The sequence below is a fragment of the Zootoca vivipara genome, chromosome 12 (genome assembly GCF_963506605.1).
Source record: "Zootoca vivipara chromosome 12, rZooViv1.1, whole genome shotgun sequence".
NCBI classification, from domain to species: domain Eukaryota; kingdom Metazoa; phylum Chordata; class Lepidosauria; order Squamata; family Lacertidae; genus Zootoca; species Zootoca vivipara.
In genome coordinates, this window is record NC_083287.1 from 56,103,517 (window position 1) to 56,126,281 (window position 22,765).

Genomic DNA, 22,765 nt, shown 5'->3' on the forward strand with positions numbered 1-22,765 from the left:
AACTCAGATACGACTTGTTTGTTCTGAGCTGACATACATAGGATTGCAATGTTTAAGAAACAGTGTATTAAACAACAAAAAGTGTCCCCAGTTACTCAGGCAACAGGTTTGGGTCTTTAAACACACACACACACACACACACACACACACACACACACACACACACACACACATATATATATATATATATATATATATATATATATATATATATATATATATTGATCACCATCTTAAATGAGACACTACCTGTGTCATCTTCCAAGATTAGACTAGCCATGCTAGCTGGGAGGGACTGATGGAAATTTATCTGTTATTTATTTTTTATTGCATTTACATCCCACTTTTTTCTCCAAGGAGCTCAAGGTGGTGTACGTTGTTCATCTCCTGCTCCTCGTTTAATCTCCACAACAACCCTGCGAGGTAGGTTTATGCCAGGGGTTAGCAAACCTTTTCAGCAGGGGGCTGGTCCACTGTCCCTCATACCATGTCAGGGGCCGGACTATATTTTTGGGGGGAAATGAATGAATTCCTATGCCCCACAAATAACCCAGAGATGTCTTTTAAATAAAAGCACACATTCTACTCATGTAAAAACACCAGGCAGGCCCCACAAATAACCCAGAGATGCATTTTAAATAAAAGGACACATTCTACTCATGTAAAAACACACTGATTCCCGGACTGTCCATGGGCCAGATTTAGAAGGCGATTGGGCCGAATCCGGCCCCCGGGCCTTAGTTTGCCTACCCATGGTTTAGGCCAAGAGGCCGTGATTGGCCCAAGGTCACCTAGTGAGCTATGTGGCCAAGTGGGGATTTGACCCTGATCTCCCAGGCCCAAATCCAAGATGCTGACCATTGCAACTGCATTGGCCGTCCAGTGAAGTCCAAAAAGTTTGAATCTCTACTCAGCTGCGACTTGGGGGGAAAACCCCTCTCAGCCAAAGTTTACTATAATATTGCTGTCGAGTCTTTTGAAGGCTGTGAGGATAAAAATGCAATATAAAGCATTGTCTGGGCGTATCCTCATTCTGCCCCAAAGAGAATTCAGAACCAGAACAACTCAAGTATGTCAGTCCAGCTACTCCCAAGTAGACCCATTAAATTAATTGTTAAGTCAAGACATGTACCGTAAATTAATTTCAGTGGGGAGTAATCTGAGCATGTCTATACTTTGATACAATCCCAAATAATTTGGCTGTTTTTTAGATTTCACAAAATACCGTGTCCTTGGCTTTAAACAAGAAACATACAATTCTGCTGGGTTTGTGCTTTTTTTTAAAAAAAACATTTCTGGTTGAATAAAATAGAAAAAGGAGGGGGAATAGCTGGAGGGGTTGTGCAGAGGGGATCAGATTGCATCTATTTGCGGGAATATGGCCTTTGTTATTCGATGGCCAACAGAATCCCATTCACCAAGGAACATTTTTTTAACTTTATTTGCTGGAGGAAAAGGAGTAGGTAGGAAAAGGAGTAGGTCGGAAGCGTATTCCCATTCCTCTTTCAGATTTAATTCCTCTCTGTGTACTCCTGTTCCTCTCCTTAATGGGAGCGACATTTTTAGACTGAATGGCTGGACCCCTCAGAGAACGAGCACTGCCAAATCTTTTGTAGGGTTAGGCAGTCAAGAGGAAACTTTGAGAACAACACCCATTGTAGCCTTTTGTGGGCACCTCTGGAATGGTCTTATTTATTTGTGGGTGTGTTCAGCAAAAATGTCATTGAGGGTATTTCCAGGCAATCTGCTTATTGACTCCCCTTCCTGATTTGTTTGCACAAAGTCGTGGTGGCCTTGGCTATTTAGTGGACGTTCATCTCTGTTGGTCTGTGGGATTGACATTGCGTCGAAGGAAGGGCGACCCCACACATCCCAGCACGTTATCCCATCCCTTCCCTTCTTGCAAAAAGCTTGATCTTTTGGGGAAGTGGGTTTGTTGCACAAGAACCGCCAATCAATTGTAATTGTGGAAACCTGAATCAGACAGAATTCCACCTGACCTTCGCCAAAAACCTGAAGCCTTTCTCCTAGGTATTATAGGAGTAGATATACCAAGATTTGAGGACGTTATTTATTTATGTATCCAACCACGGCCGCCGGAATGTTATTAGCCCAATGCTGGAAAGGAGACAATATACCGACAAAAATGGAATGGCAGACAAAAATTATTCGAGGACGCGGAAATGGCTAGACTAACGGGGAAAGTTAGGAATTAGGATGACCAAAAATTTAACACAGAATAGGATAAATACAGACAATACCTAAAAGATCATTGTAAATATCTGAAATCTTTGGCAGGCCTTGAATGACTCCTGCAAGGTGACACAACTTATGGACATATTGGATAAATATGAACTAGATGTTATTCAAGTATGCAGTTAGTACAGAATTGTAGAGGACCCACGTTCAAGTGGAGGGAAGTCTTAATACTTTACAGTAGTACCTTGTTTTGAATCCGGGATCCTTTCTGGAGCCCCAGACATTCCACAAAAGGTATGCTCAACAAAGTGGCACCCTGCACACACACACGGAGCGGTTTGTGCTTCTGCACATGCGCGAAGAGCGATTTAGTGCTTCTGTGCATGCGCGAGCAGCAAACCCGGAAGTAACACATTCCAGTACTACCAGGTTTGCCACGGGCGTTTGCCGAGATGGACAGTCGATGGGGCAGACGTTTGCGGAGGTATTACTGTGTTACATAATTGTATTTCATTTTCAACATTTAAGTATTCTTTGCTTCTTATGTATATTTTTGACGGAGAATTATGATTGTGATGTATAACAAAAAAAATCAATAAATATTAAATGCAAAAAAGGAGAGGAATGCCCAAGAATTGGTTTCAATTAGAGTTAAGCACATCCTTTGATCTCCCCCATTGAGAACAATGGAACTCCCAAGTGGTCCAGACATTTTGGACAACACTGTTATCTGTAGCTCCCCAGGGTTTCAGATGAACACATTCTGAACCACGTCAGAAGAGGCTTCTACATGTAAACCAGACATTCTGCCACTGAGCCATGATTCTCAGGCTCCTCTTTAAACTCCTAGGGCCAGCTGGTCAGCCATGAACAGAATTAAGCCAGTTTAAGGCAAGTGCCTGATCTCCTCATCTGTCTCCTGAGAAATCTCTATGTGGGACAAGAAGCTACAGTTAGAACTGGATATGGAACAACTGATTGGTTCAAAATTGGGAAAGGAGTACGACAAGGTTGTATATTGTCTCCCTGCTTATTTAATTTATATGCAGAATTCATCATGCGAAAGGCTGGACTAGATGAATCCCAAGCCGGAATTAAGATTGCCAGAAGAAATATCAACAACCTCAGATATGCAGATGACACAACCTTGATGGCAGAAAGTGAGGAGGAATTAAAGAACCTTTTAATGAGGGTGAAAGAGGAGAGCGCAAAATATGGTCTGAAGCTCAACATTAAAAAAACCAAGATCATGGCCACTGGTCCCATCACCTCCTGGCAAATAGAAGGGGAAGAAATGGAGGCAGTGAGAGATTTTACTTTCTTGGGCTCCTTGATCACTGCAGATGGTGACAGCAGTCACGAAATTAAAAGACGCCTGCTTCTTGGGAGAAAAGCAATGACAAACCTAGACAGCATCTTAAAAAGCAGAGACATCACCTTGCCTACAAAGGTCCGTATAGTTAAAGCTATGGTTTTCCCAGTCGTGATGTATGGAAGTGAGAGCTGGACCATAAAGAAGGCTGATCGCCGAAGAATGGATGCTTTTGAATTATGGTGCTGGAGGAGACTCTTGAGAGTCCCATGGACTGCAAGAAGATCAAACCTATCCATTCTTAAGGAAATCAGCCCTGAGTGCTCACTGGAAGGACAGATCCTGAAGCTGAGGCTCCAATACTTTGGCCACCTCATGAGAAGAGAAGACTTCCTGGAAAAGACCCTGATGTTGGGAAAGATTGAGGGCACAAGGAGAAGGGGACGACAGAGGACGAGATGGTTGGACAGTGTTCTCGAAGCTACGAACATGAGTTTGACCAAACTGCGGGAGGCAGTGCAAGACAGGAGTGCCTGGCGTGCTATGGTCCATGGGGTCACGAAGAGTCGGACACGACTAAACGACTAAACAACAACAACAAAGGCAAATGACTACTGCAGATTACCCACAGGCAGGTTTTGCAAAAAAACCACAGCAGTTCTGTGAATCGCAACCACTGACTGTCTGCAAAATGGATGTGAAGAGAAGAAAAAAAGAAAGAGGGTCATATTTTCATTCCAAGGGACAAAACAGGTACAAAAAGGATTGAAATTGCTACATCCATCTTCCTGTTTTCTTCCAAGCAAAAGCTTTGATTGTCCTTATTATTCAGCTTCTCATCCTGGGAGGAAGATGATATCAGATTTGTCTAAGGCCTGCAGGATGTTTGCAAGATGCCATTTTCCACCCTCCCCTACGTTGGAGCCACTGAGGAAACCCACTCTTAATATTTTAAGTAGCCAAGAGTCTTTGACACCTCACTGACTGCAGTCTTGAATAAATGTGTGGCTAAAGAAAGGCCAAAGGTGCTGGATTTTCCTTGGCGGACCTCTACTTTAAATTCTGGGATAACTTCTGAGTTTTTGTCTGTGTTACTAATCTCTTGATGCTACAGTCCCTCGCTAATCAATACTCTCGCTTGGCCATATCACAGGTGTGTGTGTGTGTAACTGTAAATAGTGAGATCGTAAGGAAAGGAAACTCAGCATTATTGTTAATTTTGCAATACTAATTTTGTTAATTTTGCATTATTAACAGAGGACATTAGCAAAACCGCAGCAGCTGACAACGCACACATCCTGAAATCAAGTGGCAAGCCAATTAACACACGCAGTGCGATAAAAATCTGTTATGCTGCTTGTGCAGTCCCAAAAGCAACAGTACTGAACCTTTTGGCTGTAATGCAATTGTTTTCACTTTGGAACCGTTCAAGAAGTGCAGGGCTTTGACTTCTGGATTGAATCAACACCATGGACCTTTAACATGCTACGTGGCTAGAGAGCCAGTGTGGTGTAGTGGTTAAGAGCGGTAGACTCGTAATCTGGGGAACCGGGTTCGTGTCTCCGATCCTCCACATGCGGCTGCTGGGTGACCTTGGTCTAGTCACACTTCTCTGAAGTCTCTCAGCCCCACCCACCTCACAGGGTGTCTGTCGTGGGGGAGGAAGGGAAAGAATAATGTGATCCGCTTTGAGACTCCTTCGGGTAGTGATAAAGCGGGATATCAAATCCAAACTCTTCTTCTTCTAGTGGTAATAACGGAACTATCACCATCTGTACATTTCTACACTTTCTGCATCTTAGAAACAAAATTTAAAAAATCCTTCCAGCAGCACCTTAGAGACCAACTAAGTTTGTTATTGGTATGAGCTTGCGTGCACACTTCTTCAGATACCTGAGATTATCTATGGCTCGCCTTTCAGCATGGTTTAGATTTTGTTGTAAGCGATGGTGTTTTCTGGTCACATCCGTATGGATTCTGTGGCGGAAGCAATCGATGTACAGCTCTAGTGTGGTATTGCGTCTATCAGGAGGGGTCCACGTGGAGTCCCTTTTTGTGTAACATTTTTTCGGTGGTAGTTGGTGGTCAATGTTCTGTTCATTACTGTGTTGGGAGGGTGGTGGTTGTTCCCCAGTAGGTTGAGAGGTGTTGTGTTGTGAAGATGTTGTTTGTTCTCCTTTGTCTTGTTCTTGTGTGTGTGTTGAAAGTACTCCTTCAGGTGTAAACGGCAGAAGTGTGCATCTGAAGAAGTGTGTATACACACGTAAGCTCATACCAGTAACAAATGAAAGCTCATACCAATAACAAACTTAGATAAAGGGACCCCTGACCATTAGGTCCAGTCGTGGACAACTCTGGGACTGCAGCGCTCATCTCACTTTATTGGCCGAGGAAGCCAGCATACAGCTTCCAGGTCATGTGGCCAGCATGACTAAGCTGCTTCTGGCAAACCAGAGCAGCGCACGGAAACACCGTTTACCTTCCCGCTGGAGTGGTACCTATTTATCTACTTGCACTTTGACGTGCTTTCAAACTGCTAGGTTGGCAGGAGCTGGGACAGAGCAACGGGAGCTCACCCCGTCGTGGGGATTCGAGCCGCCGACCTTCTGATCAGCAAGCCCTAGGCTCTGTGGTTTAACCCACAGCACCACCCGCGTCCCAATAACAAACTTAGTTGGTCTCTAAGGTGCTACCGGAAGTAATTTTTTTTATTTTGTTTCGACTATGGCAGACCAACACAGCTACCTACCCATAACTGCATCTTAGAAGGAAGAAGTATGCCGATTTGAACCGTAGGGGTGTGTTTGTTTGTGTACATAATAGTTTTGAATGCTCCCCATACCCTCTGATCGATCCTCTTCCTCCAGTATATAATGAACTAACTACATATCAGAGGAAAACATTCAGCATAGCCCCACCCCTTGATAATTTATTACATAGGGGTGTGTGCCCCCCACCCCTTAACACGGGGGTTATGTCCCAGGACCCAGCACACATAAGTGAAAATGTGTAAAGTGGGGAGCACACTGTAAACACTCTTTACTCTGCCGCTCTTTACCTAAAATACTTATATCTAAAATTACCTAAAATACTTATGAAGAAGTGTGCATGCACACGAAAGCTCATATCAAAATAAAAACTTAGTTGGTCTTTAAGGTGCTACTGAAGGAATTTTTTTATTATACTTATATCCAGAAATACCCCCAGCTGGAATTGAAGCTCTGGGGCCAGAAGGATGAGCACTCTTAACAAAGTCCTGGTGAATCTCAGGTCTCTTCAGTGCTTCCCCCACCCTTACTGATGCCATAGAATAGAATAGAATCATAGAGTTGGAAGAGACCACAAGGGCCATCCAGTCCAACCCCCTGCCGAGCAGGAAACACCCATCAAAGCATTCTTGACATATGCCTGTCAAGCCTCTGCTTAAAGACCTCCAAAGAAGGAGACTCCACCACACTCCTTGGTAGCAAATTCCACTGCCGAACAGCTCTTGCTGTCAGGAAGTTCTTCCTAATGTTTAGGTGGAATCTTCTTTCTTGTAGTTTGAATCCATTGCTCCGTGTCCGCTTCTCTGAAGCAGCAGAAAACAACCTTTCTCCCTCCTCTATAATATGACACCCAAAGAGTCCTCTTTGGCCTCTGGGCAGGGTCTCCTTGCAAGCCACAAGGACTCTCCAGCTCTCTCCCACCATTTCCAGGTTTGAATTCAATTATTTATCTCCTGGCGCTATTCATATACACAGTTAGGCATACATTGGGGGACACCTGAAGAAGTGTGCAAAAGCTCATACCAATGACAAACTTAGTTGGTCTCTAAGGTGCTACTGGAAGGATTTTTATTTTATTTTGGGGGACATCTGTACAGGATCTCTTTATATGTGGGAGCCGGGATGTCGCAATAAATTAAGAGTAGGACCTCATCATGACAGCATCTGTACTGAACTCCAACCCTCAATCAGAGTACTAAAAAAGAAAATGTAGGGAGCCGTGTTGGTCCATTATATCGGCCTTCAACAACCTGGCACCCTCCAGATATTTTGGACAACAACTCCCACGTGCCTGAGCATCATGCTAGCTGGGGCTGATGGGATCTGCAGCACAGAACATCCAGAGGGTACAAGGTTGGGCTGTGAGTCCTGGATGACCTGCTCCCTGCCTCGCCTCCTTTTCCCACCTGGCCTGGGAGGGCGGGGCCTGGACTGACTCCAGCTACAAAATGGTTCTCCGAAATGTGGAGGGGAGGGGAAAAAAGGAAAACATTGTGGGATCAAATAATAAACTGGGGTGGCTTATGTAATTCCGGAACTGTCGCTGGGAAATGGGGACGCTTGGAGAGTATGCTACAAGAGGTAACATTTACATTTGTTGATTTCCCCACCTATTTTGGCCTCAGGCCCTGCCCAACAATGGAATGTGGCCCCCCTGAAGGTTTTCAGAAGGGAATGTGGCCCTCAGACTCAGTGCCGGATTTACGTATAAGCTAAACCAGTGTTTCTCAACCTTTTTTGGGCCACGGCACACTTGTTCCAGGAAAAAAGTCACGAGGCACACCACCATTAAAAAAGTTAAAAAAATTAACTCTGTGCCGCCCTATATTGACTATATAATTATGACAGTAAGAAACACTTGCCAATTGCTGTGTTGGTTGCAATCTCCTGTAATAAGGCTTCACAAGCCGCTGATTTCTCTGCCAGCACAATCCTTTGCTCAGCAAGTTTCAGGTTGAGCTCATCCAGCCAGCTTCTTTAAGTTTGTCTAAAACCACCCTCCAGTCGTTTGCACTGAGCTTTGGGAAAGAGGAGGAGAAATATTGCTTTCCGGTGGGTCAGTGTTGCTCATTGGCGGCTGGCAGGCACGTGACAATGCAAATCGCCCTTCTCGTCGCCGCACGTCGCGGCACACCAGCCAGCGTCTCGCGGCACACTAGTGTGCCGCGGAACAGCGGTTGAGAATCGCTGAGCTAAACAAGCTATAGAAAATTTAAAAGGGAAAAACTGGATGCATATTTCCAAAATATAAGATAAAAAACAAATAAAATAAAACCTACATACAGTAACCGTGTTTTGTGTTGTTTAGGCTCCTAGGGTGTAAGTCATGGGCCCTCAATCATTTTACTTTAGAGCTTAATAATGATTTCACTATTAAGATACTTCTTCTTAATTGTACTTCACTATTAATATACTTCTTCTTAATTGTATTTCAGTTCAACAATTACTTTGATAAAATACATATTTTGCTATGTGCAAATGGCTTTAGAACAGCAACAATTGGTTGTTGACAAAGGACAGCTGGACATATAAAGGGCCCCATTACCTTCGGTAGCTTAGGGCAGGCATCCCCAAACTGCGGCCCTCCAGATGTTTTGGCCTACAACTCCCATGATCCCTAGCTAACAGGACCAGTACTCAGGGATGCTGGGAATTGTAGTCCAAAACATCTGGAGGGCCGAAGTTTGGGGATGCCTGGCTTAGGGCCTCATCAAACCTAATTCTAGCCCTGCTCAGACTGAATAAAGGCTCCTCACCCCTGTTCAACCAGCTTAATGGGAGGAGCATCTCTGCAAACTTTCTGCTTCCCTGCCACATTCGCAAATGCAGAGTGAAAGAGAAAGGATCATTTTTTTGAGCCGTGGATATTGATCGCTTTGAACTAGGTATTGACAGTGCAAGCCATGTTGCTCATGTGTTGCGGATTTGACTTTTTCTCCAACCTAAGTTACCCTATTTGCTTTCCCCGCAGGCCCCGAGACCTTTTCTGGGGTGGGGCATCACGGCAGCAAACCGCTTTAGGAATGGAAATTGTCCGGTTCCCATCACGTTCAGCTTTGCACTGAATGCCTGGGCTTTGTCAGCAATTCCAGAAAGGCAGTTTTTGCTGGGAAAGAGTCAAGACGGAACAAGTTCTTCTTTTGTTACTGCCTTTGACTAGTGCTGCATAAAAGGAAAGTCCACAAAACCCTGGCAAATGAAGAGGAGAATGCTACAGTAGGTGTGGAGAGACAGTGAAACGGGCGGGGGGGGGGGGCATTTGATGCAGTTTGCATTTAAAGGAAAACCTCTCTAGTTCACACTTTCTGGAACAAAACATGAACCTGAAATTTGCAGTGTTCTGAATTTTGCAGTGTAATTCTCCAGCCAAGTATTGGGTGCAGAAATGCACTTAATAATAATAATAATAATAATAATAATAATAATAATAATAATTTATTTATACCCCGCCCATCTGGCTGGGTTTTCCCAGCCACTCTGGGCAGCTTCCAAAAGAAAATGAAATGAAATAATCGATTAAAGGTTAAAAGCCTCCCTAAACAGGGCTGCCTTCAAATGTCTTCTAAAAATCTGGTAGCTGTTTTTCTCTTTGACATCTGATGGGAGGGCGTTCCACAGGGCGGGCGCCACCACCGAGAAGGCCCTCTGCCTGGTTCCCTGCAACTTGGCTTCTCGCAACGAGGGAACCGTCAGAAGGCCCTCGGTACTGGACCTCAGTGTCCAGGTAGAACGATGGGGGTGGAGACGCTCCTTCAGGTATACTGGACTGAGGCTGTTTAGGGCTTTAAAGGTCAGCACCAACACTTTGGGTAAAGCATTACCATGCTTATATTAGTGGGGGGGGGGAAGCACACCAAAATTGTCAGTTTGCATTTCTTAGTACAGAAAGTATTGATCCGATGTAAAGAGACCCTTCCTTTTTCTAATTAATTCAAGAGGGTTCCGGAAGCTTCTCTGTGCGAAAGAAACAAGCAGAAGGCTCATGATGTTTGGGTTATTCCTTCAGAGAAGCTGAGTAAAGCTGGCGTAAACTGGTTGTGTAATCTCTTTCAGTCAAGGTCATGCTGACTATAACAGTGAGGCCAAAAGGTTTCACTTTATCTTTCAATCTCTTTTCCTTCTGGTGTGGTGTTCTGTACACAGTATGCTTAGTGTTAAGGTTTAGACTTATTGTAAGTTAATGTAAGTTTAAGTTAAGTCTGGTGCAACTGGATTTCTTATGGACAGGGCCAATACTGAATGTATTGGATGCTGATTTGCCTTCAGTAGCCGTAAAGCTCTGCTGGATGAAATATTCATTGCCTCTGGTCTACTTTTTAGGGAATCCTGCAACGTGTTTAAGTTTTTACTCTGCTAACTATACGTTGGAATCTGCTCTGGATCAATGTTGAGTAGAATTATATGGCATTATTTTTTTGTTTATTGCTAGTCCTAGTGAAACGAGATGGTGGCTGGAGCAAATAAGGGGGAGGCGTAGAAATCGCTCCAAGGGCAACCTTCCCTTTGACTGAATCACTGGCTGCCCACCTCTGATTCCATCATTTTGACTGACTCAAGGAAGCCTGGAGACCCCAAGTCTGATGCTAAAAAGAGTTAACTTTTCCTTCGGGAATGGTTGACACGTCAGCAGAACACACTTCCCTTTCCTACCATCCCATAAATTACACATCCCTGACACTCTGGCGGTATGGGGAGGGCAGGGGGTAGCAATCGAGGGACTTCCTTTGCTCCCAGTTTGGTGTCATAGAGCACAGCTCTATGGAAAAAGCGCAAAGGTCTGTGCAACTCACACTGATAGCCACTCAAATAAGCGAGGACCAGGCACTCCTTAAGAATATGTATGCATGTTTGCTCAAAAGTAAGCCACGCAGGTGGCGCTGTGGGTTAAACCACAGAGCCTAGGGCAGGGGCTCCCCTAACTAAGGCCCGGGGGCTGGATACGGCCCAGTTGCCTTCTAAATCCGGCCCGCGGATGGTCTGGGAATCAGCATGTTTTTACCTGAGTAGAATGTGTCCTTTTATTTAAAATGCATCTCTGGGTTATTTGTGGGGCATAGGAATTTGTTCATATTTTTTTCCAAAATATAGTCCGGCCCGGCACGAGGTCGGAGGGACAGTGGACCGGCCCCCTGCTGAAAAAGTTCGCTGACCCCTGGCCTAGGGCTTACCGATCAGAAGGTTGGCGGTTCGAATCCCCTCAACGGGTTGAGCTCCCATTGCTCGGTCCCAGCTCCTGCCAACCTAGCAGTTCGAAAGCACGAAGTGCAAGTAGATAAATAGGTACCACTCCAGCGGAAAGGTAAACGGCGTTTCCATGCGTTGCTCTGGTTCGCCAGAAGTGGCTTAGTCATGCTGGCCACATGACCCGGAAGCTGTACGCCGGCTCCCTCAGCCAATAAAGCGAGATGAGCGCTGCAACCCCTGAGTTATCCGCGACTAGACCTAATGGTCAGGAGTCCCTTTACCTTTACCCTTTAAGAATCTTTTGGTACCATTGGTCCATGCTTACTCCTGACAGGTCTCTCCAGTGTCTGGCTATGATGTTTCTGGCTGCTGAGAGCAGGTGGGCTTTGTGTTGTGAGTGTTATCTTGGAAGTTGTTCAGTAAGGCCGGTTGTGGGGTGACTTCTAAGACTTGCTTAGTTATTTTGCGTATTTCTTGTATGATTGATGTCTAGAAGAGTTGGATTTTAGGACCACCAAAGAAATGCAAGTGAATAGTAGAGAGAACGCACATGAGTGACCCTGACACAAAACCCCACACATACACTAAGTAGAATAGAAGAATTGCCAGCCGACCCCACCCCACCCACTGGTCCCCCCTCCACCTCTGTCCCCCTTTTCTTCCTATGGTAACACTGGTCCTCAATGGGGCAACTGTGCCCCTGAAGGACCAGGTGCGCAGCCTGGGAGTCATTCTGGACTCACAGCTGTCCATGGAGACGCAGGTCAATTCTGTGTCCAGGGCAGCTGTCTATCAGCTCTATCTGGTATGCAGGCTGAGACCTTACCTGCCTGCGGACTGACTCGCCAGAGTGGTGCATGCTCTGGTTATCTCCCGCTTGGACTACTGCAATGTGCTCTATGTGGGGCTACCTTTGAAGGTGACCCGGAAACTCCAACTAATCCAGAATGTGGCAGCTAGACTGGTGACTGGGAGCGGCCGGCGAGACCACATAACACCGGTCTTGAAAGATCTACATTGGCTCCCAGTACATTTCCGGGCACAGTTCAAAGGGTTGGTGCTGACCTTTAAAGCCCTAAACGGCCTAGATCAAGCCAGGTGTCTCCCTCTAAATCCCCGCCTCAAGGCGATTTACACGTGAGATAGATAAAAACAGCTAACAATGCAAAAATAAACAAATACCTTTAGAAAAAGACCAAAGCCCTAACAACAGGACGTTTATAGGGATGACTCATTTATCCAACCGGAAAACAGTTATGTATTGCTTGTAGAATGAGAGAAACAGCAGCAGCAGATACCCATCGTCGTCATAGAATTGTAGAGTTGGAAGGGACCACAAGGGTCATCTAGTCCAACCCTCTGTGGCTTGAACCCATCTCATGTTCTATTGACTGAGCTACCGGTATATTCACTGGATTGATTTGCATTCCACACAAGGGACAAATAAGCCCCCACATTTGTAATGCTTCATGTGGTATTGTGTTTTTAATTTTTAATATGATTAATTTTTTTTGTTTGTTTTTATCCAACGTTGGCATTCAGAGAGACATCCACACACTCCATCCTTTCAGTTTCCTTGTTGTTTTAGAGGAGGCAGTCTCTAGGCAATTTACAACCAAATTACAGTGGTACCTTGGTTCTCAAACACCTTGGTTCTCAAACAGCTTGGAATCCAAACACTGCAAACCCAGAAGTAAGTGTTCCAGTTTGCAAACTATTTTCGGAAGCCTAACGTGCTCCGTTTTGAGTGCCACACTTCCATTTTGAGTGTTATGCTGAGATCTGTCTGTTTTTGCTATTTATTTTGCGGTTTTGGTTTTTGCTGCTCTTTTGTTTTTGTGACTGTGACTGTGTGGAACCCAGTTTAGCTACTGATTGATTGATTGATTGATTGTGTGACTGTAGTACATTGTTTATTGCTTTCATTCTATGGATCAATGGTCTCGTTAGACAGAAAAATCCATGTTAAATTGCCGTTTTAGGGGTTGTTTTTTAAAGTCCGGAACGGATTAATCCGTTTTGCATTACTTTCTATGGGAATGTGTGCCTTGGTTTTGGAACATTTTAGTTTTGGAACGGACTTCCAGAATGGATTAAGTTTGAGAACCAAGGTACCACTGTAAAAGCATTACAAAAAAAGAAAAGAAAGCACAACAGACACCAGTCACTAAACATCGTAGCACAAGAAAAACATCATTCCCCTGGGTAGCTAAACAGCTAAATTTAACTCCCACTAAGATAGATAGATAGATAGATAGATAGATAGATAGATAGATAGATAGATAGATAGATAGATAGATGTGGTAGAGGATAATTGATGAGTAAGAATATTAACTATGGGGAGACTTTTTGAAAAAGCAAGTTTACTTTGGCAGGTTTGGAAGTCACAGCACAATGGAGGGATAAGGTTGGAACAGAAACAGCATTTTTTAATGTGTGTTCCCAATTTACCCATCATTAATTACTGACAATTAAAACCGGATACTCCCATGTGTGACAACCCAAGAAGCTTTCTCTTCCACCCGCACAGCTATCTGATAAGAATGCAAGAGCTATTCTTGCTGGGGTGTTAAAAATAGTTTCCCAACGCTGAAAACATTTTTTTAAAGGAAATTTGAAATGACATCATGAATTCTTCTCTTCTTTTTTGAGCAGGTTGTCATGGAAAGTATGACTCCCGTCCGATCCCATCCCGAGTGCTGTCAAGCTTCATGGGGTCTCGAGCGAGTTTTGGCTCCTTGATGAGATGCAACTATTTGCAAAAACAGGAATCTCGTTGCATCTCAACAGGAAATTCTATTTTTGCTCGGCATTTGAATTAATACGGGAGGAGGGCACATACGAAACGTGAGCTAAAATTAAGCAATTCTCTCTCCCTCCCACCCAGATTCTCAATGAGGAATCTGTGGTCAATCAAAGCCTGTGCAACTATATAGATATATATTTACTAGAACGGTTAACCAAATAAAGATTCTAACTTTCAAAAAATTGAATATCTGCCCCCCTGGGGGGATTACCTAGGGGGACCCGAAGCGCAAGTAGATAAATAGGTGTTTCTGTGCTCTCTGGCACTCATCACGGTCTCCCGTTACGCCAGAAGTGGTTTAGTCCTGAAGGTCACATGACCCAGAAAGCTGTCTGTGGACAAACACCGGCTCCCTCAGCCTGAAAGCAAGATGAGCGCCACAACCCCATAGTCGCCTTTGACTGGACTTAATCGTCCAGGGGTCCTCTACTGGGAGCCAGCATGGTGTAGTGGTTAAGAGCAGTGGACTCATAATCTGGGGAACTGGGTTCGCTTCCCCGCTCCTCCACATGCACCTGCTGAGTGACCTTGGGCTAGTCACACTTCTCTGAAGTCTCTCAGCCCCACTCACCTCACAGAGTGTTTGTTGTGGGGGAGGAAGGGAAAGGAGAATGTTAGCCGCTTTGAGACTCCTTAAGGGGAGTGAAAGGCAGGATATCAAGTCCAAACTCTTATTCTTCTACCTTTACCTTTACATGGGCAGTTATCTTTCCACAACGGCCGACATTGATGCTGAAATCCAGCATCGCCTGAGCTCTGCAAGTGCGGCTTTCTCCCGCTTGAAGTGCAGAGTGTTTGAGGACCGGGACATTCGCAGGGAAACCGAAATGCTTGTTTACAAAGGTATTGTACGGTACTACCAACCTTACTGTATGCTTGTGAAATGTGGACCACTTACAAAGGGCATCTCTAACTCCTCAAAATATTCCATCAACGGTGTCTGCGAAAATTTTTACACATCATTTGGGAAGACAGGCGAACTAATACCAGTGTACTGGAAGAAGCAAAGATCACCAGTGTTGAAGCAATGATTCTTCAACAAATTACTTAGTTCAGTGTACGAAGAACCAGGACTGAGGTGAACTTAATCTTGGTCTGAATCTGATCCGTGTCTTTAGACTTGAACTTTGCCTGAGACTCATCAAAAGCACAATGAGCCTGCCTCAGGACAAGGGGAATCTGAGGGAGAAAGGAATTCAGCGGAGCATATTTTTCTCCTTGCCTCAGAATAGTCTGGGGGGGGGGAGTAAATTATTTTTAAAAACCTCAAAACAGGAAACGCTTATCGGCGCATCAGGAAGTTCCTATTACTTGGTGGAAGTGTTACTTTAGGGTCATTGCTCCTTTTGGGAGTTGTTTGCGAGTAATTTATGGGTCCTCAGTGGGCGTAGGGCCATCCGCAGAGAGACGCTCCCAAGCAGGAACCGATAGCGGAGGAATGAGGGAAATGGAAGAGGACGGTTATCTGACATGGGCCATTCCGTACATTTGCCCCGATAATGTTCTCATTGTTTGCTGTGGCAAATTAGTATCCTGTTATTGTTCTGCGCTCTGATCAGAAAGCAGCAAACATGCCTTCTGCTAAAAAAAGAAGAAGAGTATTTTTATTTATTTGTTTTTTAAAAAAACACCTCTTCCATTTTGTTATTCATTGAGTCCCTACCGCACAATGTAGGAATCGGGCCTTCTCTGTGTTGGCCCCTGCCTGTTGGAATTCCCTATCCTTGGATAATACACAGGCGCCATTTTTGTTGTCTTTCGGGCACCAACTGAAGACCTTCCTCTTCCATCCAGCCTCTTGAGCGGAGATCTTCCCCAGCCTGCATCTGTACTGGATGTTGCTTTTCGATGTTTTGTCGTTTGTGTGTTTGAACAAAATCCAGCTGCCAGTCTGCCTGCCTTTTGGTGGGGAGCCGCCATCTTGTGCTTCACTTCAGGCAACAAAACCATACTCTCCAAGCATCCTGATCTTTTCCAGGGACAGTGGCGGAATGACAGAAGCCGTCCCGGTTTCTGATTTGATCCTGGAATGCCCCGCTTTCCCTTTTCCCTCCACATCTCGGAGAACGATTAAAAGTGGTGCGTGTAGGTGCAAAAGTGGAGTCCTGTTTCTACTGAAAACAAAATCCCTGCACCAAGTAATGGAAACGGTGAAGCTATGATAAACCAACCAATATTATTACTCAATTGGTTAGAGTGTGGTGCTGGTAACACTAAAGTTGTAGGTTCAATCCCTGTATGAGACAGATGCATATTTAAAATCATAGATTCATAGAAATGTAAAGTTGGAAAACAAGGTTAATCTAGTCCAATTCCTTGCAAATACCTGTTTGTTTCCATCAGCTTTTCCCATTTAACTATTTTTGTCTCACTTGCTGGATGAAGGGTGGAATATTTATAGAATCACAGACTTGCAGAGTTGAAAGGGACCTAAAACGCCATCTAGTCCTACAAAGCAGAAATCATGGCTAATGTTATTGTGGTATGGGAATTCTGGATCTGTCCGTGTCTCTCTCAGTCTGTGCCATTTCTGGCTTTAGAAACCATTCGTTTTCATACTTATTTTTCTAAGCCGGTATGGACAGGAGGTTTTGCCCAGGAAAGCTGTGTGTTTTTGAGGCAAATAATTAAAATAATGTTGTTTAGTCGTTTAGTCGTGTCCGGCTCTTCATGACCCCATGGACTGGAGCACGCCAGGCACTCCTGTCTTGCACTGCCTCCCGCAGTTTGGTCATCAAACTCATGTTCGTAGCTTCGAGAACACTGTCCAACCATCTTGTCCACTTAAAATAAATACCATTAAAATAATAATTTTGTATAGAACAGCATTCCCTCATGCGAGGCCACTCCACCACAATCTGAACTGATGTACCTCTGAAACAGTTTGATCACTTCAGTGAGAACTGAGGTCTCACGATCGGAAATCTGTGACCAACCTGCAGATATAAAATCGAACTACATTTCCCATCATCCCTGCCTATTGGCCATGCTGGCTGGGGATGATGGGAACTGGGGTCCAATAACACCAGGACGACCACCACAGATTCTCCATCCCTGATTTAGAGCAGCCTTCTCCAACCTGGCCCACCAGAAACTTTGGAATACAACTCGGACACCGCCCAAATCAGTCTCGCTCATGATATGAAAGACTCATTCACAAAATATCAGAATTCCCCCTCGCTGTAGGTAATAATAATAATAATAATAATAATAATAATAATAATAATAATAATTTATTTATACCCCGCCCATCTGGCTGGGTTTCCCCAGCCACTCTGGGTGGCTTCCAACAGAAAAATAAAACACAATAATCTATTAAACATTAAAAGCCTCCCTGAACAGGGCTGCCTTCAGATGTCTTCTAAAAGTCTGGTAGTTGTTTTCCTCTTTGACATCTGTTGGGAGGGCGTTCCACAGGGCAGGCACCACCACCGAGAAGGCCCTCTGCCTAGTTCCCTGCAACTTGGCTTCTCGCAACGAGGGAACAGCCAGAAGGCCCTCGGTGCTGGACCTCAGTGTCCAGGCAGAATGATGGAGGTGGAGGTTTATTTTCTGCAAAACCAATGTAAGTAAACAGGCTTGCAGGAATTGGCTTCTCTGCGTGAATTGATTTGGGGTTTGCCAAAAGGTCTTCCCAGGCTAATGTTATCAGCCTTTCTTCTCGGTGTCTGACATTTCCCCAAGTCTTTAATATCAGCCTGCTGGGTTTCCTTAGGGTCAGCAACAGCAGGACGCCAAGTTCCAACTCTTCTCTCCCAACAATGGTGCCAAGAAGAGCAAACAGGGACAGGAAGGAATTTGACATGTTGCTTCTCTGACATCCCTTCATGCCAGATGCTCTGGTTCTTTGGACCGGAGCAATAGCGGCAAAATTATCTGGTTATCTCCCACTTGGACTACTGCATTGCACTCTATATGGGGCTACCTTTGAACAGAAACTACAACTAATCCACAATGCAGCAGCTAGAATGGCGACTGGGAGCAGCCGCCGAGACCATACGACACTGGTCCTGAAAGACCTACATTGGCTCCCAGTACGTTTCTGAGCACAGTTCAAAGGGTTGGTGCTGACCTTTCATGCCCTAAACGGCCTTGGCCCAGTATACCTGAAGGAGCGTCTCCACCCCCATCATTCAGCCCGGATACTGAGGTCCAGCTCCCAGGGCCTTCTGGCAATTCCCACCTTGTGAGAAGTGAGGTTACAGGGAATCAGGCAGAGGGCCTTCTCGGTAGTGGCACCCGCCCTGTGAAACGCCCTCCCATCAGATGTCAAGGAAACAAACAACTACAGTATCTGACTTTTAGAAGACATCTGAAGGCAGCCCTGTTTAGGGAAGCGTTTATAACTTGATGAATTACTGTATTTTAATATTTTGTTGGAAGCTGCCCAGAGTGGCTGGGGAAGCCCAGCCAGATGGGCGGGGTATAAATTGTTGTTGTTAAATAAACCCTCCCAGTATCATCACCTGAAGGTAATCCTATCCATGGTTACTAGCCATCATAGCTACATCAGGCTTGCATGAGTTTCTGCAACCTCAAATATGTGCTGGGCTCATTCATTTCTTCCATGCTACTCAATCCGCGGTTAGCTCTAGACCTGGCTCTAGGTTGGGTGAATCATCGAATCGTAGAGTTGGAAGGGACTACAAGGGTCATCTAGTCCAACCCCCTGCAATGGAGGAATATTTTGCCCAAGTTGGGGCTCAAACCCACGACCCTGAGATCATGAGTCTCGTGCTCAACCAGCTGAGCTATTGTGAAGGCCTTTGTTTGATTAACAGTCTATGTCCTTTTAAATGGTTTGGTGTTTTTTTTGAAGGGGGTTTATTGTTTTGCTTTGTCCTTTTAAAATTTGTTTTTATTATTTGTGGTCCTATCCTGTATTCTACGCTGAGAACTTCGGATGAAAGGTGGTATACAAATAAATGGAAATAAGATTTTGTCCTGCACACTTCTTCCCTGCCAGTTCATGCAGCAAACACACATCCCTGGGAGTGGAGATCTGTTTATTATGTGTTTTCAAAAGCAAAACCAAGAGTCATTCCTCTTCTCAATGGCATCCTTTATTGTATGTAATCCATTAGTAGGAGAAAAGGGATTAGGGATTTGTTAACATTTCTGCTGTCTCCAGTCTGTACATGCAGGATGGCTGCAATTTTCAGGTTCCTGATCCCTTTTCAGGCTCTAGATGCTACCTCACCAGCCCGCACAGGGATAAGTACTGGCTGTGCAGCTGAGACCATTGGATTCCTGTGGCTTGCCGGTGTTGGCTTGGGGGGAAATGGGAGTTGCTCCTGCGTGGGGCAGCAGCCAAATGCTGCTCACATTTGCATAGAAAGTTGCTGCCTAGGCATGCCAGAAGACGACGGTTACCCCCACTTGAGAATTCTCAGATAAAATAAAGCCCTTCTTTGCACAATGCGTAGTTAAACTGTGGAACTCCCTGCCACAAGAGGCAGTGATGGTCACCAACCTAGATGGCTTTAAAGGAGGATTAGATGAATTCATGGAGGAGGAGAGGGCTATCGATGGCTATTAGCCATGTAAGCTATGCTCTGCCTAGACAATTGGAGGGATCATTGTTTCTGGATACAAGACCCTGGAAACCAAGGGGACAGAGCTCTCATGCTACACAAATCTGGAGTGGAGTCCCTAAGGTGGTTGAATGGTGCCTTTGGACCACATCAGCGAGACTGAGGGGGGGGCAGGTTTTGTCGTCTGGGCAGCCCACGACCTCAAAAACAACAATAATAATTTTATTATTTATACCCCGCCCATCTGGCTGGGTTTCCCCAGCCACTCTGGGTGGCTTCCAACAGAATAAAAACTCAGCAAACATCAAACATTAGGTGTCTTCTAAAAGTCAGAGTGTTGTTTATTTCCTTGACATCTGATGGGAGGGCGTTCCACAGGGCGGGTGCCACCACCGAGAAGGCCCTCTGCCCGATTCCCTGCAACTTGGCTTTTCACAATGAGGGAACCGCCAGAAGGCCCCCGGTACTGGACCTCAGTGTCCGGGCAGAACGATGGGGGTGCAGACGCTCCTTCAGGTATACTGGACTGAGGCCGTTTAGGGCTTTCAAGGTCAGCACTAACACTTTGAATTGTGCTTGGAAGCGTACTGGGAGCCAATGTAGGTCTTTCAGGACCGGTGTTTTATGTGGTCTCGGCGGCCGCTCCCAGTCACCAGTCTCGCTGCCGCACTCTGCCCAGGCTTGCACCCAGGAGAGGTCACTTTGGTGCTGCTCCCACAGCTGTTTGACTTCACCCATTGTCTCTCGAGGCAGACAGAAGACAACAACAACCGTGGGTGTGTTTGTGTGATCCCCTTCCATTTTCTTTATCAACTGGTTTTCAAGCAACATCATAGATTTGGAATGCAAATATTAGTACAAGACCAATTGCTGGCAGCTGCCCAGATTAGTTTTGGGTAAAGAATGGTTTACTTAGCCTGTAGAAACAAAAGTTCAGGTGTGGGGACGGGTTTCGAGACACTCCCAGTCCAACTCCATTGATAACAAGGCAACACCCAACGAAACAGATCAAGTCTTCATTTTTTAATGTTTTAGGATGTATGTACAACAGGGGAAGGGGAGGGAAAGGTTAACACACTTTATTTTTTAAAAAAGACATGATAAATGCACTGCAATAAGAATGTTTTTGTTTTTTTTACACACACAGAATATATATTTCTCTATATAATATTAACACAGAGATATAAAATAAGTTATACCTGTCCTGGGCTCTCTCTCTCTCCCCCCCCCCTCTTTTCTCAGGTCACAGTAGAAGTTCAACACACACAAAGCAACAAGGACATTTCATCTCACTCTTGACATCGGCAAAAATGATGGGGTCAGCGAAAGAGGCGTGATTTGGACCGAGGGAAGAGGAAGAGCAGCAGGAAAGAGTTTGGCTCAGGCTCTCCAGTCTGAATAAGGTTCAGGACATTTATTTTAGAGATGAAAATGGGAGGCGAGAGTTGGGGTGGAGGTTGTAACTGCTGGATAAAGTGACTCCTAGCAGGGGGAGGGCAGAGCCATCCTTGTGCCGTGCGCCCCCACCCTGTCTCGGAAACAGACCGGGCAAATGATGAAATGGCAGGGCATTCTACAGATTCACAATTTTTTTTATTGTGCACAAACACATTTGTGGTGAAACAGAAACACCAAGCAATATTAAGTCCAAGCACACTGGAGGAAGCACTCGGAGAAATGTGCAAACCGTCTCCTTTGTTCCAAGATTAGGAGATGCGGCAATAGGCTTGCTCCAGCCACAAATCCTTTGGTATCCCCCTACTTCTGATGCTGCCATCTTTTCCATGCAAGGGACTAAACTTGAATGATTAAAAAATAGAGAACCTAGAGCCCTCCAAGCATTGCTGGGGCAGCTGGACTCCATCTCCCATCATTCCAGTGTTCCTTCAACCGTTGGGTCCCCAGATGTTGCTGGACTACAACTCCCATCGACCTGGCCGTGGATGATGGAAGTTGTAGTCCCAGAGCATCTGGGAAGTGGGAACCCAACAGTTGAAGAACACCAGCCTACTCTAAAAGCCGGCAATACCATTCTCAGACTTGCGTCGCACGATGATCCTAGCAGTGCCTGCAAACCCGGTCCAGCGTTCACCGGAATGACGTTTGGAACCCAGAATTTCCAAAACGTCAAGAGTCTTAACGCAACGTCTTCAGCCGAGGTCTTACAAGAAAAAATGCAGGCGACCAGGGGAGGTTTCCTACGGCTAACACAGGCCCACCGTTTGCCTTTCGCAGAGTTATTCTGTGTACAGATTTGAACCACGTCTACTCAATAAAGATTAAGGAGACAGACAACAGGCAGGAAGACTGAACGTCGAAGATTGCTGAACATAAATGCTTCAGATCCAAGTGTCTCTTTGAAGCACCAATCTCATCCAGAGGTATCTGTTATCTAAGGGTGCTTCCATTCACATTCCCCACTGCTCACTGGCCATGCCCAACCATGCTCTTCTCCAGACATTTCGAAGCGGGTGTTCTCAGCGGCATTTTGGGCACCCTTGTTTTGTTACGGTTGTTGGAAGGGAAATCGCAATAATAATAATGTATATATATATATATATATATAAAGATGTAAACTGGGCATGTGGGTGTGTTTCCACTTTTCACCAAAACCGCTTGAGGTGAAATTTTGACACAGCATCACATGCGAATGTCCGAAGGCTATAGGAAAGTTTGCTAAGACAGATGTCACACCTCCGCCAGGTAAAACCCCCCAAAACCCCGTGTTTCAAAACACACCACTCAGATGGAAATGCATGCTGGGAAAAGAACCAGTTTGCCGTCCAGCGCCCTCTAGCGGTGGCTACACTGGTACTGCACCTATAAAACATTCCCTCTCAACAGGACCTCGGCTCCCGTTCACATACTAGGCCGAAGCCTTTACAGATTAGGCCGAATGGAGGTACTGACTCGCCTGGGTGGGGGTTGGGGGGAGATGGGGACGGGATGGGTCAGGACACGG

At 45.3% G+C, this 22,765-nt stretch overlaps 1 long non-coding RNA gene across 1 annotated transcript; it reads left to right on the plus strand.

The window, feature by feature from the left end:
• The first annotated feature begins 235 nt into the window (after window positions 1-235).
• Window positions 236-22,765, plus strand: LOC132592873 (uncharacterized). Its single transcript, XR_009558432.1, has 3 exons — window positions 236-9,495; window positions 13,006-15,112; window positions 21,046-22,765. It is a non-coding gene; the product is annotated as an uncharacterized LOC132592873 (long non-coding RNA).